The sequence below is a fragment of the Impatiens glandulifera genome, chromosome 3 (assembly GCF_907164915.1).
Source record: "Impatiens glandulifera chromosome 3, dImpGla2.1, whole genome shotgun sequence".
Taxonomy (NCBI): Eukaryota; Viridiplantae; Streptophyta; class Magnoliopsida; order Ericales; family Balsaminaceae; genus Impatiens; species Impatiens glandulifera.
In genome coordinates, this window is record NC_061864.1 from 27728508 (window position 1) to 27744945 (window position 16438).

Below are 16438 nucleotides of genomic sequence, written 5' to 3' on the forward strand. Positions count from 1 at the left end.
AATACAAAATAAAAATAATTTTTAATTAAATTTATATACAATTCCTTTTGGAAGCTAATTTGAGATCTCTTAAAGAAAATCTTTCAATTGGAAAACTTGTTTTAATGGGATAGACATGGTGAAAAATCTTCTTAAACACGGAATTCTGATCAGGTATGTCTGTGCATTTTTTAGTAAGGAAGTCTAGACCATCGAACATATTTTTTTTTTGTGAGAGGCTCTTTATGATTATAATTTTTTCGATTTTGTAGGCTGTTCAATTCAATGAATGGATGTGGTCTTGTGGAACCAACCAAGCCTAAGCTGAGTATGAATTAATGTGACTACTTTATTGTGAATATTTGTGTCTTAAGTTAGCACGGCCACTTTTTAAGTTTTAATTCGTTAAAAGAAAGGGTAATAGACTTGCTCATACAATTGCAAAATCTGGCTAATAACTCCTCCTTTAATCATATTTGATCTTATAATTCAAATGAGGAAAATTTATGTATTGTTGTAAAGATAAATGAAATATAATGGTTTTTTGAAAAACAAAAGAAAGAGAATAAAATATTTCATTTAAGAGAAATGATAGAGATAACGAAATTGTAACAAAAAAAAATAAGACTACAAATCTTACATGGTATGTCAAATGTGGAAGAGAGATAAAAGAAAAAATAAAAATAAATAAATGAAATGAAAAATAAATGTGTGCCTCTTCGTCTTCTCTTTTATATTATAAAGACTTTTTTTTTTTGAAAAATCTATCATATTCAGCGCTAATGAGCTGCATGGTCAGCGCCTTTTTTAGTTAAAAAAATTTATGTTTTTCAAAAAAAAAAATTATTTTCACAGCTAAAATGAACTGCATGTTCAGCGTCTTTTTCAGTTAGATAACTTAATTTTTTTTCAAAAAAATTTAATGTTTAGCGTCATTGAACTGCATGTTCAGCGTCAATGAACTGCATGTTCAACGTCTTTATCAGTTAAAAAACTTTGTCTTTTTTTAATGTTTTTTTCATGTTCAGCGTTATTGAACTAAATGTTTAGTGTCAATGAACTACACATTAGTTTTTTTTTCATGTTCAGGGCCACTAAATGTTCCGTGCCAATAAACAACATATTTCAGTTAAAGAACTTAATTTTTTTTAAGAGAAGATGAAGAGGCGCACGATTTGGATTTTCTTTTCTTTTTTTGTTTTTTCTCTCTCTTACATACACATGTGATTGGTCACATTACTCGGGATCCTTGTTATTTAACATCCTCTGCGAAATGGTTCTCCACACACCAAAAGGAGTCTAGGCTTTTTAGTCAAGATGGGTTGGATCCTGTAGCACTTGAATGCTCTCACCGGTCTAGGTACTCCTTTTAACCCTAAAAAGATCGTACCATTGGTCTTTATTTCACGTTATATCTCTAGAACAAGGAAGGATAAGGAGTTTACCTCCAAAGTTTCCGGACAAAAGTCTAGTGGTGGTAAAACAGCTGGTGCAAAATTGGCAGGCGGAAGATCAGCGGGCGATTCTAAACGCCTAAATACCTCTAACCACGCACCATCTACAAAATGGCACAAATCCTCTGGAGTTGAGTCTATTGCTAGCTCCAATAGTATTTCCAAAACCAGGCCTGAAGAATCTGGCAAAATTAACTCATCCCGAAACAGAACTCGGCTTGAGGTAAACATTTCTATTCCTCCACGTTTTGATGCTTCTTCTCTACCCGTAGATATTACATTTCAAGCGCAAGGTGACTGTCACTCCAGTTGAGCCTGCGGTTTTAGAGATTTAATCGGTAGTTCCTAATGTTCCAACCAAGGTGGTCAATCCTATTGTCACCGATCGGTCGGAGGCTTCTCAAACTAACCGACCAGATGATGTTTTTCAAACCGATCGGTTAGATGCTCTTCAAATCGATCGGTTAGATAATGTTTTTCAAATCGATCGGTCAGATGCTCTTCAAACTAATCGGTCAGATATTCCTCAAACTGACCAGCTAGAAGATGTAAAAACCGGTCAGTCTGATACATCTCTTATTATTTAGCAGGAGGTTCTAACTCCGGTTGAGGTTCCCACAACGGGTAAAAATACTGATAAGGTGGCTGATGTAGCCATTAACAAAGAATCTGTTCCTATCCTGTCTACTTAGCAATAGATGTTGCACCCTTCGGCTTCTTTCGATGTAAAAGTGGAAGATATCACTAATGAGGTTCCTATAAAAACAATCCCAATAGGCTTTTCTTCATTAGTTCAGATGAGACAAGTCGAATGAATTGAATTCATAGAACCTGTTCTAGATCCTAAACCCGCTAAAGTTATAGGAACTGGGAAGGCATTGTTGATTCAATACCCGATTCTCCTCTCGATGTCATTCCCGAAGCTCAGACCACTATTAATTTGATTATTGAGGAGGTTGAAGTTGTTGCAAAGCTTAAAATTGATTTATTCAATACTTGGGTTAGCACAAGACTTTGCACAAGCTTTATTAAGGTGCTCTCAGACGTTGCAGAAGATGAAAAATGGTCTGAATTGCTGCAATTGGAAAATGTAATCTTTTCCATAACTAAAACTAAGAATGTTTCTGAATCCCTCAAGAGAAGGGTGTTTGTGAAAGACTTTGCAAGAGGTCGTGCTATGTTTCCTTACTATAAAAACTGTAGAAAGAACTATGATTCGTTCGCTGATACTACAAGAACGGATGTAGGTGTTATTAATCATCTAAGCGGGATGATGTAGGAGTGTTGCTCTACTTCTTAAATATATGGATGGTGCTGAATCTTCCAGTTCTGAGGAATCTAGAATTCCTTCTCCTCAAACTGATCTAAATTATTATGATGAGGATGAGCCTATGGACTTCGTTGAAGACATGATTACTCCTCAAAGCAAAGTCCGCTTTATCTACCGAACTAAGCAGATGTCCGAAGGAGAAAAAGAAAAGTCAAAGAGGTATCTAGCTGAGCAGAAGAGAACTTCATACGAGGAACGATGTTTCCAAATGTTCCACATGTATGAAGTAAGGGGGCCATGTGCTAAAGGGCAGTATCCTGTACCTAGGCAAGACTGAGAGCGTATTGAGGCAAACATGCGGATAGAGGAGCCCTTATCTGGTGAGAGAGTCTCATCAAGTGTTTCCGTCTCCGAATCTGAAGAAAGTGAAAACGAAGATGGGGAAGATCAATCTATTTCGAAACCATCATCCGTAGTTGACAAGGGTGCCTCCTCTTCTCATCAAGTTGAAAACACCCCACCAACCGGTCTTGAATCAGTTCTTTTAGAGCAGACGACCAACGAGAAAGAAACTGAAGTTCAGAATTCCAAAGAGGCAACACCTTCCCATTCTCTTTCGGATAAGTCTACAAAATCCAAAGAGGTTTCAGAGTGTATCCGTAACTTTGGAAATGAGCTTCTTGAAGAATCGGTCAGTCATAAAACTTTAATCTTTGTTCCTCAACCTCCACAATTAAATGCTCAACCATAATCATCCATTCAGGTTAGCTCCCGTCATACTCCTATTCGATTCGTCCCTTTTGGCTTCCATATCTCTACTTCTTCTCATTCCGAGGAGGATTCTCCTAAATTAGTGGACTTTCATCATATTGTCATGGAGGCTATGGCTCCTTGGTAAGAAGCCTTCCGATCCTTCAGTTCAAGATTGGATCGAATAGAAATCTTGCAAGCATCCTCCTCTAATGAACATAATTAGCTGGTTGCGGCCCATAAGACCACATATAAGAATGTTTTGGGAAACACTCAAGAGCTATATAGGATGCAACAACAGCTTAACAAGGTGGAACCTTTCTTTAAAAAGAGCTTAAACCTCCATGGCGAAACCAAGTGTTCAATTGATATCTTTGCGTCCCAAGTGATGGAGATAGTCAATTCCTTCAATACTACGGATGCAGATAGATTGAAAGAAGTATAGGCAGTTACACAAAGATTTCAGGATGAAGAAAATGCAGTCGCTGAGGCTGCTAAAGAACCTGCTGATGCTGATGATCCTGATAATATAACATTGGAAGAAATGGCAAACCAAGAAGGTCTTGTCCCTCGTAGCTCTCAAACTAGATGAAGGACAACTCAAGACCGAAATCCTTTCAAGTATCCTCCTTCTCCTAAACCTCATATTTACCGAGGCGACGACTCTCGAGCTCCAAAAGGAAGGGGTCGTGGAAGGAATTCTAATAGTTGAACTAGTGGCAACATTGTGCCTAGAGTAATGGAGGACATCGAAGAAAGAGAAAACAGAAACGCAAGGGAGGGACACTAAACTTATTTAATTACGGCTCTTTTTACTATAAACCTTTTGAAATACTCTTGTTGAATTTTTGCTCTCGATTAATTGCATTTCTTGAATTAGTTTTCAAGCAGGGAAAATTGATTGATGCACGTTTAAGATGTGATCAATTGCTGACTTTGATAATTTTAGGGTAAAACAATCAAAAAGGGAGAAACTGCTAGAAATACAACACTAATTTTGATAATTTATTCTAAACAATCAAAGAGGAAGAAATTGTTAGATTAAAGTTGTTAATTAATTTAGAAATATTAGCCAGCAATTATAAAATTACCAGGTTTTGAATATTTATTTTAAATAATCAAAAAGGGAGAAATTGTTAAGTTAAAGTATTAATTATAAGTGTATAAATAAAACTGAGTTGTGTTAAATTAACTCTACGCAGATTGAAGAAAACCGGAAAGAAAAGTTGTCTAGTAGTTGATCCAATTCGGTATTTGATCAACTTTGGTTTCTACATAAAATGCGTCCGGTATTTAATCGAGATCGGTTTTCATATCGAGATCGATTTTCATTCACTTCGGTATTATGCAAAGATGCATGTCCGGTATTTAATCGAGATCGGTTTTTATATCGAGATTGGTTTTCATCCAAATCGGTATTATGCAAAGGAGTGCGTCCAGTTTTTAATCGAGATCGGTTCTCCTATTGAGATCGATTTTCATTCACTTCGGTATTATGCAAATATGCACGTCCGATATTTAATCAAGATTTGTTTTCATATCAAGGTCAGTTTTCATTCACTTCGGTATTATGCAAAAATGCACGTTCGGTATTTAATCGATATCGGTTTTCATATCGAGATCGGTTTTCATCTAAATCGGTATTATGCAAAGGAGTGCGTCCGGTATTTAATTGAGATCAGTTTTCATATCGAGGTCAGTTTTTATATCCAAATCGGTATTATGCAAAGAAGCACGTCCAATTTTGATATGACTTCGATTTTATATAAGTGTCCGGTATTTTACCAGTTCAATATTATATTAGGACGCTTCTAGTATTTTACTAGCTCGACTTTATGAAGCGTCTCTAGTACTTGATCAAATTCGGTATTTGATCAAGCATCCGTTATTAGCAGTCTGACACAGCAGCAAAGCTAAACTTATAGAAGACTGTAACGTACCAAGATAATTCAAATCCAATGCGTTGTACGTTCTTAATACACCACATCCTATTAATGAATATTTGGCGCATTATCATACAGTACAGATACGATCAAAAGAACATATTCTCTGATGTACTATTCTAGAACTCATCCAATCAACTTAGGAGAGGTTTCCTCTACATCAAATATGTTCGTTGTTTGTTGCCAATTTAGGGAGAAGTTTGAGGACAAGTTGCAACACCTTACGAACATGCTACTAAACCTTTACCTGATCATACATCTACTTTAAGCTCCCCACTTTCTTACGGTATTCTCAAGCTCTCAAGTTCAAAAAGTTTCTCAAGTTTTCTAGAGTGTTAAAGTTGCATTACATACTGTTTATTCTGTGTGAGTTTTTGTCAATAGAGTGTTGTGTGCTAGGAGTTCGGAAATAAGTAGTGTTCTATGTCCTAGTTGTTCGATTGGGATTGTGTAAGCATTGTACCCAAATCAATTCTTCTAGTGAATATCCTTCTCAAGGTTGAGAAGAAGGTGTGACGTAGGTGCTTTTATTCCGAACATCCATAAAATCTCTTGTGTCTTGTGTTCTTTACTTTCAATATTACCCTATTCATTTATCTGCCACTTCAAGTCTAAACAAATAATTCCGCACATGAATTGCGTTCAAAAGTTTGTGACGACTTGTGAACAATAGAAATGAATAATAACTTCTAATAGAGTTATTATCAAATCGAAGTGTGTAAGCATTCAACATAGTCAGACCTCGTCTCTATTGTTGTACCCGATCCTAACACTTTGGCCTTTATTCTTGATATTTTATTTCTAATTTGAGTGCTTTTGTTTATTGTCTTGATTGATATTCATCATTGTAGTTATAGTCAGCGAATATGCAGAAGTAAACCGTACCAAAATCAAATGTTCTTAAAAATCTTCTTCAAAAATAACAATTGAATATAGAATAAAACTCTCCACTAATGGTTGCTCCGGCCACCAACAGAAGCAGCGAAAACTCTCCAAGATCCTTAACCAAAAGTTTATTAATTTAAGTTTATTTAATAATTTTCTCCCTTAAACTTAAATACTCTTCTAATCTCTCATTTTAATAAGCCTTTTACAACTCTCCATCAGTGTGGTTGGTAGTGTCTTGGTGAATACGTCAATGACTTGATCTCGACTTTCAACATGCTCCAACTCAACATTAGGTCTGGTCTCGTGCTTGTAAGATACCTTAGACTTCTAATTAAGCTTCGATATCTCTCAGCATCAGCTCATTCTCCTCCATAAAATATTGAGAGTTTGTTACATGGTTCCATTGGAGTAAAAACCAGGTTGCCCAGTCTTCCATTTTAAACTTATATAAAATTTCAAGTGCGTACCTCTCTTGGGATATAAAAATCCCTTCATCCGGCTGATTCACTTCTAGGCCAAGAAAATATTTCATCAGACCTAAGTCTATCATCTCGAACTCCTTCTTCATTACCTCCTTAATCAGTTTTGTGTTACTTCTGGTGAATATGAGGTCGTCGACATAGAGAGCGATTACCATCATATTATTTTCTATTTTTTTTGTGTACAAGGCATGCTCGTATGGACATTACTCGTACCCACCTTTCTTGAAATACTCGTCAATTCTCTCATTCCAAGCACGAGGAGTCTGCTTCAGCCCATAGAGGGCTTTTCTCAATCTCAGCACCTTCTTCTCATCACCTCTCTTCATATATCTTAGTGGTTGCTCAACGTACACCTCCTCCTTTAATACTCCATTTAGAAAGGCTGACTTCACGTCCATCTATAGATTCATCCATTTGTTTTGAGTAGCTAATGAGATTAGAAGTCGGATTAACTTCATTCTCGTGGTAGGAGCAAAGACTTCATCATAATTTATTCCCTCCTTGTGTCTATAGCCCTTCACCACAAATCGAGTCTTATAACGCTCAACATCTCCCTCAACATTCATCTTTTTTTTGTACACCCATTTTACTCCAATTGGTCGAGCACCATTAGAAAGGTCAGTCATCTCCCAAGTTTTGTTATGTTTAATTTCCCCCAATTTTTTAATCCATAGTTGATCTTCATTTCTCGTCTTGTACAGCTTTCTAAAAATTCAAATCTTCTAAGTCATCCAAGAGACATATAACGTGGACTTCATTTGTAGTATCATATATCTCTCACAGACTTCTCATTCTGGGCTGTAAAGGCTCAGATTCATTTTCTGAAAGCTTAGTGGTTATTGATATCGGTGGCATAACATGCAAACTCTGAATTTGTTTCTTCCTCAATTGGGTTGCTCTAGTTCCATGCCATTGATTCTTCCACGTGAACATCTCGACTCACCACAAATTTTGTTAACATGATCAAACAATTTATATGCCTTAGATTTTTCATCATACTTGATAAATATGTACTTTTTACTCCGATCTTTTGATTTTTTTTGGAAAAACGGTTAGAATCATTTCATTAAAATCCTAAAAGTAGGAGAGTTAGAAATCAAAACAAGACAAACCCTAGCTGTGTGTCACGGCCCATTAGTAACAAGTGGGCAAAATATATTTCTTCTTATTCATCTCAAATAGATTCTTACAACACTTTATAGGAAAGCATAGACTCTTCATATGCTTAACTCTTCAAATGATAAAATAAATTATTTTACATATTGAATAGTTCTCATCCAAGTCTCTTGGTTATGTCACTCACTCCTAAATTATTATTATTACTCTAGGAATATCAAACATCAAAAAACTAAAAACTAATTAATTTCCAAGATCCTTAACCTTAAAGCTCTAATACCATGTTAAATTCTTGAAAAGAATGATGTAAACTAGAACATGTATTAATGAAGCTGTTAAACAATTACAATCCTCCATTACATTATATCATTACATTATATAAGAGTTTCAATATTAATTACAACTAATAAAGCTAACTTAAAAATTATTCAAACTAATTAACTGTTTTAGTTACAAGCTAATTAATAATGTTATTATTATTTTTAAAAAATATCATAACAAATTCCTTCTCAGGTCAGCCATCTATATGCATAAATTTTATATGTGTTTTCTAGAATTTAAGGCAATCATTTAATAGAAGATGATGAGAAGTTGTCTACGAGGAACATTCTATATTATCAGCAGTTGGTAGTCTTATGTATGTTATGGTTTATACTAGACCCAATATAGCGCACGTTGTTGGTTTGGTGAGTAGATATTTATGAAATACAGGAAGACATCATTAGAAAATTGTGAAGTAGATTATGAGATATCTCCGAGGAATGAAGAATCTTTGACTGACTTTGGGATATGAGAAGCCTATGTTAATTGGATATACTGGTTCGAATCTTGCTGAAAATTTGGATAATTAAAGATCTACTTTAGGATATTTGGTGGCTTTTGTTGGGAGAGTCTTAAGTTGACAATCTAAATTGCAAAAGTGTTTTAATCTTTCTACTACCGAAGTCGGGCTTTTAGTTGTTGTGAAGGCAACAAAATAATTATTGTTGATGAAAAAAATTACAATAGAACTTGAGTTGAAATAGAAAGGTATATCTTATTTTGTGATAATTAAAGTGCAATTCATCTTGCATGGAATTCTTAATTTCACTCAAAGTCAAACACATTGAAATCCGTTATCACTAGATTCATGATGTTTTGGATGATAAGATGTTAGAACTTGAAAAGATTCGTACAGATGATAATGGATAAGATATAATGACAAAGGTGTTGTCACAAAACAAGTTCGAGTTATGTCACGCACTTGTCGGGTTGACATTGCACTCCATCTAGTCGATCGTGGGAGTTTGTTGGGTTCTTTCATCCTAGTTAGAGAGACCCAACTTGGTGTGGGATTTATTTAGGAACACATAATATAATGTGAAGTGACAATTATATTTTTATCTAGGTTTTTTGTGAAAAATAAGAGAGAGAGCGGAGCAAAATAGATTTAGGGTTTGGTGTAACAACTAGAGATGATTTATGATTGTTAGAGTTTGCACCGTTTGATCGACTTCAAACTTTGACAGCTTGTTGGTTATTTTTAGGGTTACGTTCTATACGGTGAATATGTGTATTATGAGGCTTCTAAGTCATTGCAATAGAAAATTTGAATTATAGAATTAGTATGGTTGGTTGCCTTGCTCTTTATTGTTTTTTCCAAAATTATTGTGTGATCTTGATGTAATTGATTAGTGACACTAGTTTAATTATATCTATAGTGAATTCTTACTTATAACCTTGCTGATGATAGTGGATTTTTAAGTGGCTTATACGAGTCACGTGGTTTTACTCTTGATTTGGAGAGGTTTTATTATTAAATTTTGTTTTGCTCATTTATTATACTCAATTAATTGAGAAAGTGTTATGTTTTAAAAAATATATTTTCCCATCAAATCACTCATGATTCTAAGTCTTCTAACAACTCTTTTGATGAATGGTATGTGTCGGGAAACAATGATCTTGGAAAAGATATCCTATAGCTATATAATAATTTGAATTTCACATAGATAATGTTGCCCCTTCAAACTAAATTACATTCGAAATTTAATTAATTAGGTCTCAAACTTCTAAATTAACTAGATTCATCCTCCTTGAAGCTAACTTACAAGGATCACTAATTTAGCACATTCAATTCTGCCTTAGTTTTTTTTATCCATTTCCAATATAGAGGTGTTGGCTTGTTTGTTTGAAGTAGAAGTTACTTTAAACAAACAAAAAAAATATACATTAACAAATCAACCAGGTTGATTGTTTTGGGTTTGGGAAGAATTGATTAAAATTATGTTTTTGATCTTGATCATGATTATTTATAAAGAAAATAAAGAAACAATTAAGTTATTAAGTTATTTAGATTAGTAGTTAAGTGGGACTTTGGATCTAAATCACATATTTATAAATTATTATTGATCAGTATCTAGCTACTCTTATGAAATGAGATACTTGACAAAATAAAATTATTTTTTAAATAAATTTATATACAATTCCTTTTGGAAGCTAATTTAAGATCTCTAAAAGAAAATCTTTCAATTGGAAAACTTGTTTTAATGGGATAGACATTGTGAAATATCTGCTTAGACACGGAATTCTGATCGAATTTTTTTGTATTTTTTTTAGTAAGGAAGTCTAGACCATTGAACACATTTTTTTTGGTTTGTGAGAGGCTCTTTATGATTATAATTTTTTCAGATTTGTAGGCTGTTCAATTCGATGAATGGCTGTGGTCCTGTGGAACCAATCAAGCCTAAGCTGAGTATGAATTAGTGTGACTACTTTATTTATTGTGAATATTTGTGTCTTAAGATAGCCCAGTCGCTATTTATGTTTTAATTCGTAAATGGAAATGGTAATAGACTTGCTCATACAATTGCAAAATCTTGCTAATAACTCCGCCTTGAATCATATTTGATCTTATAATCCAAATGAGGAAAGTTTATGTATTGTTGTAAAGATAAATGAAATATAATATTTTGTGAACAACAAAAAAAAAAAGAGAATAAAATATTTCATTTAAGAAAAATGATAGAGAACGAAATTGGTAACGAAACTAAGACTACGAATCTTATATGGTTTGTCACATTTATAGAAGAGATATAAGAAAGAAAAAAACTAAAAGAAAAAAAATGAAATGAAAAATAAATGTGTCCCTCTTCCTCTTCCTCTTCCCTTTTATATTATAAAGATTGTATTTTTTGCGTTAATGAGATGTATGCTTAGCGCCATTTTTAAGTTAAAAAATTTATTTATTTCAAAATAAAAATCATTTTCACCGCTAATGAACTGTATGTTCAACTCGAATGAACTGCATGTTCAACGTTTTTTTCAGTTAAAAAACTTAGTTTTTTTCAAAAAAAAATCATGTTTAAAGTCATTGAACTGCATGTTCAGCGTCAATGCATGTTCATCGTCTTTTTTGAATTAAAAAATTTAGTTTTTTTTCATGTTCAGTGTTATTGAACAACATGTTTAGCGCGAATGAATTACATGCTCAACGCGAATGAACTGTGTGCTCAATACATGTTTTAGTTAAAAAACTTAGTTTTTTTTTAATGTTCAGAGTCATTAAACATTTAAACTGTATGTTCAGCGCTTTTTTCAGTTAAATAACTTAAATTTTTTTCAATGGAAGATGAAGAGGCACACGATTTGGATTTTAATTTTGTTTGCTTTTTTTTTTCTCTCCTACACATGAAAGTTCACATAAGATTTGTGGTCTTGTTTTCGTTACAACTTCGTTGTCCCTATCATCCCTCGAGTTAGATAAAGTATTCATAAAAAATTAAATGTATAGTTAGAATGAATGGTAAGAGAAGAGATTTGATAAAAATAAAAATAAAAAAGTTTCAAATAATTTCTATATCAACCTGCCTAAGAAAAAAAATAAAACAAACGATAATTAACAATCATATGGTCTTTGGCTATTTCAAAAAAATAGTAATAACTCGTGGTGTTTTTAACACTAGAGGCATGCATTTGAAGGTTAGTGGTGGCGAGTTACATACAAATGATTCTCAAGAAGCATACTCACTTTTAACTCAAAATGCAATTTTTTTAATATTGATGATGATGATGTCGGTTCAAGCTACAAATTCAAACCACATAATTTTCTTGCATAATTATTTTCCGCATTGTTTTTGACTCATATTATATTGGTCTTATAACTAAATTTTAAAAGTGCTAAGTCACAAACTTTTAGATTAATCAAATTCATCCTCCTAATTATTTGTTGAGACATACAATCTAATTAAAGAGATCATAAGTTAATTCTCAATGATATCTCCTTAAGTTGATTGGAGGGAAACCTCTGAGAGTAACAGTTATTCAAAATTTGAGGCAAAAAATAAATCTTTTTATGAAAAATTAACTATGAAGATTAAAAATCAACCAAACAAAATAAGTTAAATAAGTCCATTTTTCCTATTTAAAACTAAATAAAAAATGACATGTTCGGTTAGTATCACTAAAAACATCATAATTAAAAATCTAACAGTGACTTATGAGAGTAACTTCTCTGTATTAAAAATTGTAATCAAAAGAACTACATAAATCTATAAAGTGGATTTATTCCATAATTTTATTTTTGCTAAAGAGGTCAGTTTTTATTTATTGAAAGTGTTACAAAAACAACAGAAAAAAACAAAATTTGTCTAACAGATGATCAAAAGTTCAAAACACTTTCAAAACAAAGATGATGAATCTTACTAGTCAATTGATTTGTATAGCCCGACCCATCTTCAATCTAATGATTGAAATTTTGAAACCTATTAATGGTATTGAATCGACCAGTGAAACCTATGACAATTGTAATAGCATCATGTCACATTCATGTGACAATATCATTATTCTACGATAAATCTTAATAAAACTATGTAGACTTTTCTAAAGAAATCATTAAAAGTTCTCCATAGCTAAAAACCATAAGCAACCGGGGAGAACTAGCAGTAGCCAGTCGGGGGCAGGCATAAGTTCACATCAGCGATGTTCAATTTTCAAAGAGTTCAGAAAAGGTAAAGAAAAAACCAAGAAGTACGGTACAAGCACAAAAATAAAGTCAAACAATCAATAATCAACCAAATGGCTAGGCTACTTGACTGATATCCATAACAATCACTCACGGTTATGAGTCCTCTGACTGCTGGTCGGGTTCTTAGTATTCTGACCGCTCGTCGAGCCAGCAATGTTCTGACCGCTCGTCAAGCCAGCAAAGTTCTGAGCCCTCGTCGAGCCAGCAAAGTTCTGACCGCTCGTCGAGCCAGCAAAGTTCTGACCGCTCGTCGAGACAGCAAAGCCACGCACGGCATGTGAAGGGCAACGATGATCCTCCAAAAGACTTCCCATAGTTATATCTGGAACAGAATTTGCACATTGGAAATGCTGCCACTTGATACTACAAAATAACATTCCAGATTAATTAAAAATGTCTCAAATTTCTATATTAACTAGATTCAACTTCATTGATCCTAACTTATAAGGATCACTAATTTAGCACATTCTTACCACATCTAACATGATAACAGTTATTCATTTCCATTGTTGTTAATTTAAACAAACAAAACATATAGGCATTAACAAATCAACCATGTTGATTGTTTTAGGTTTGGGATCATGATTATCTATCTATAAATAGACTAATAGTAAAGTGGGACTTTGGATTAAATCACATCATTTATAAATTACTATTTAGCCGTCTCTATCTAGTCTAATTTCACATAAATCAATATTCGAATGAAATATTTAACAAATATATATATATATATATATATATATATATATATATATATATATATATATATATATATATATATATATATATAAATATTTTTTCGTTCAAACATAATAAATTATTACCTTTGAGCCATCAGATTTTTTAGTCTCTGCAGGAAGTTTTGTCTTCTCCTTGATAATGGGATGCGCCATGAACAACATCTTGAGCTCACTTACTAGCATAGTTCTTCCCTCAGAGTGAGTAGTATAATTAGCCAGTTCAGAGTGTTCTCTGTGTACAAAGTTTTAGAAAATTAGCAACCAAATTAAGATACATAATTAAGTTGTCTTGTTTATTCATTCACATAACCTGAAATTGGTCTTAGTCAAGAGCCAAGTTAGCTCATTATACAGATCAGAATTGAACTTTGAATACTCCTTCAGATCACCCCTCAATGTGTCAACAGCAGTAGTCATATCTTTCCTATTTATAATATAAACATTCAATATCAATACATAAAATAAGATCAAGATGGACTACACATTATGGTTCGAGTTCTGAATAGTTATTTATGTTGAAATTTTTAGGGTCACTTGTATAATAAATAATTGTGCATGTGTCATATTTAATATAAGCCAAAATAATGTGATCTAATGTGAAATTAAGTTTATGGCTTATGGGTGTATTTGTCATTAATATAAAGTGAGGATACCTGAGTGACATTTCTAATTTTATGAAGGGCTAAATTAGAAATTGTCAAACCATAATAACTAACTTATTGTTGGTTATATGTAACGGGGTCCCCATTTGATGTAACGTCAATTCTCCTCATTGACTTACTCATCAAATCAAATGGAAGAACCATTCAATATAAGGAAAGTTTAAGGAAAGAATCATTCAATCCATGCAAAGTTTAAGGAAAGAGAAGATTCACTATTCATGCGATTAATTAATTAATTAAGGTACGCTTTCACCGCTGCATTCAGATTTTAATTTTTCACACATTAAATTAGGATCTAATTAAGATAATTCTAACAATTGGTATCAGAGCCATCCTAATTTAATTATGTGAAAAATTATATCGGTGTAGATATATATGCATGAATTTATAGATAATTTCATGTTTTCGGATTATATATATTGGTTTTGATAATTTCAAAGACATAATATTAGGTTATAGATAATTTCATATTTTCGGATTATATATATTGGTTTTGAGAATTTCAAACATAATATTAGGAATATATATTGATTTTGATAATTTCAATAAATTATGATGAGAATATATATATATATATATATATATATATTTATATTTGAAAATTTTAATCCAATATATATATATAGATTAATAGATTAAGGGATATTTTAATTTTACGATAATTAAGATGATAAAATCTCTAAAAAAGAATTTTCTCTATTTCGGAATATATGGATATATTGATTTTTGATAATATCGAATAATTGAGTAAATATATATATATATATATATATAAAGATTTATAATATTATTTAATAATGTTTATTAAATTTATTGATAGTTAGATTATCGTTTAGATTTTCTCGTTAAAGGGGTTAAAGAGAGAAATTCTCTATTTTAAATTGATCGTGTTTAGATTTTCTTGTTTTCTCGTTAGAGGGAGAAATTCTCTGTTTTAAATTGACCGTGTTTAGATTTTCTTGTTAAACGGTTTAGATTTTCTCGTTAAAGGGGTTAAAGGAAGAAATTCTTTGTTTTAAATTAACCTATAATCAAGAGATAATTAAGGAATAATGTTTAAGATTATATATATATAAATCAATATATAATAAAATTTTAATTATATCCTTTATTTTAGGATTAAAAGATTAAGGTTAATGATTATTAATAAATTAATTTATAATTGGATTTAGGCGAATATTTGACATTTGGTCAAATAAATCTTGAAGATTTATTATTTAATTTAATTAATATAAAATATTACAAATTTCAAAATCATGTAAAATTTGGCCTATAATTTTATTTTTTATAATAAAATAAATTACATGTTTCTTGGAAAATTATATATTATTGATTTGGGTTATATACAATAATATAAAATTTAAATTTAAAATAATGATATTATTGTTCATTATTTGGATTGTATTGATTGATACAAATAATCATCAAAGTGACAATGTTTGTTGAAATTAATTCAAGACAATTTTGAAGACAATTTTGAATGGTAGTATTGTGTAATTCATGTGATTATATTATTTAGCCCAAAGGCTGATAATTAATTGACAGAATTGCATTAAGACTTGTGATGATAAATATGTAATTATTATAAAGTCTTATTCATGTGAATAATTAATCCATCCAAAGATAGATTGATTATTTGACGTGTCTTATTATTAATGTTTGATCATTACACCAAAATACTATTAGCAATTAATATTATTGTCCAAAGACTTGATATTAATGTTGCATTAAGTATTTTGAGATGGGATAAATCATTATTTGAATTTAATTGTTACTTAAGTTTATAAATGTGAGCAACTATTTTATTAAATATTCTAAGTGATTAAGGGCTATAATTTTTTATTATGTCAAGATAAAGATAGTTATTTTTAAATGAGACTGCAATATTTTTTTTTTGAGGATATTGAGTTTGAGGGGAGAAATGATTGTGTCTTTAAAAATGATTTAGATCAATAATTCTTATTGTGGAAGATTTGATTTATATCTAAAGTGTTTTTGACATTGATAAGGATTTTATTGATATTGATGATAATGTTCAAAAATCAAGAGTAACAAGACAATATTGATCAAATTCATTAAGTACAAACTCAACAACCTCAAAATTAAGTGTCTTTATGACAATCCAGTTTAATTGAATTACTCTTTAAGAACA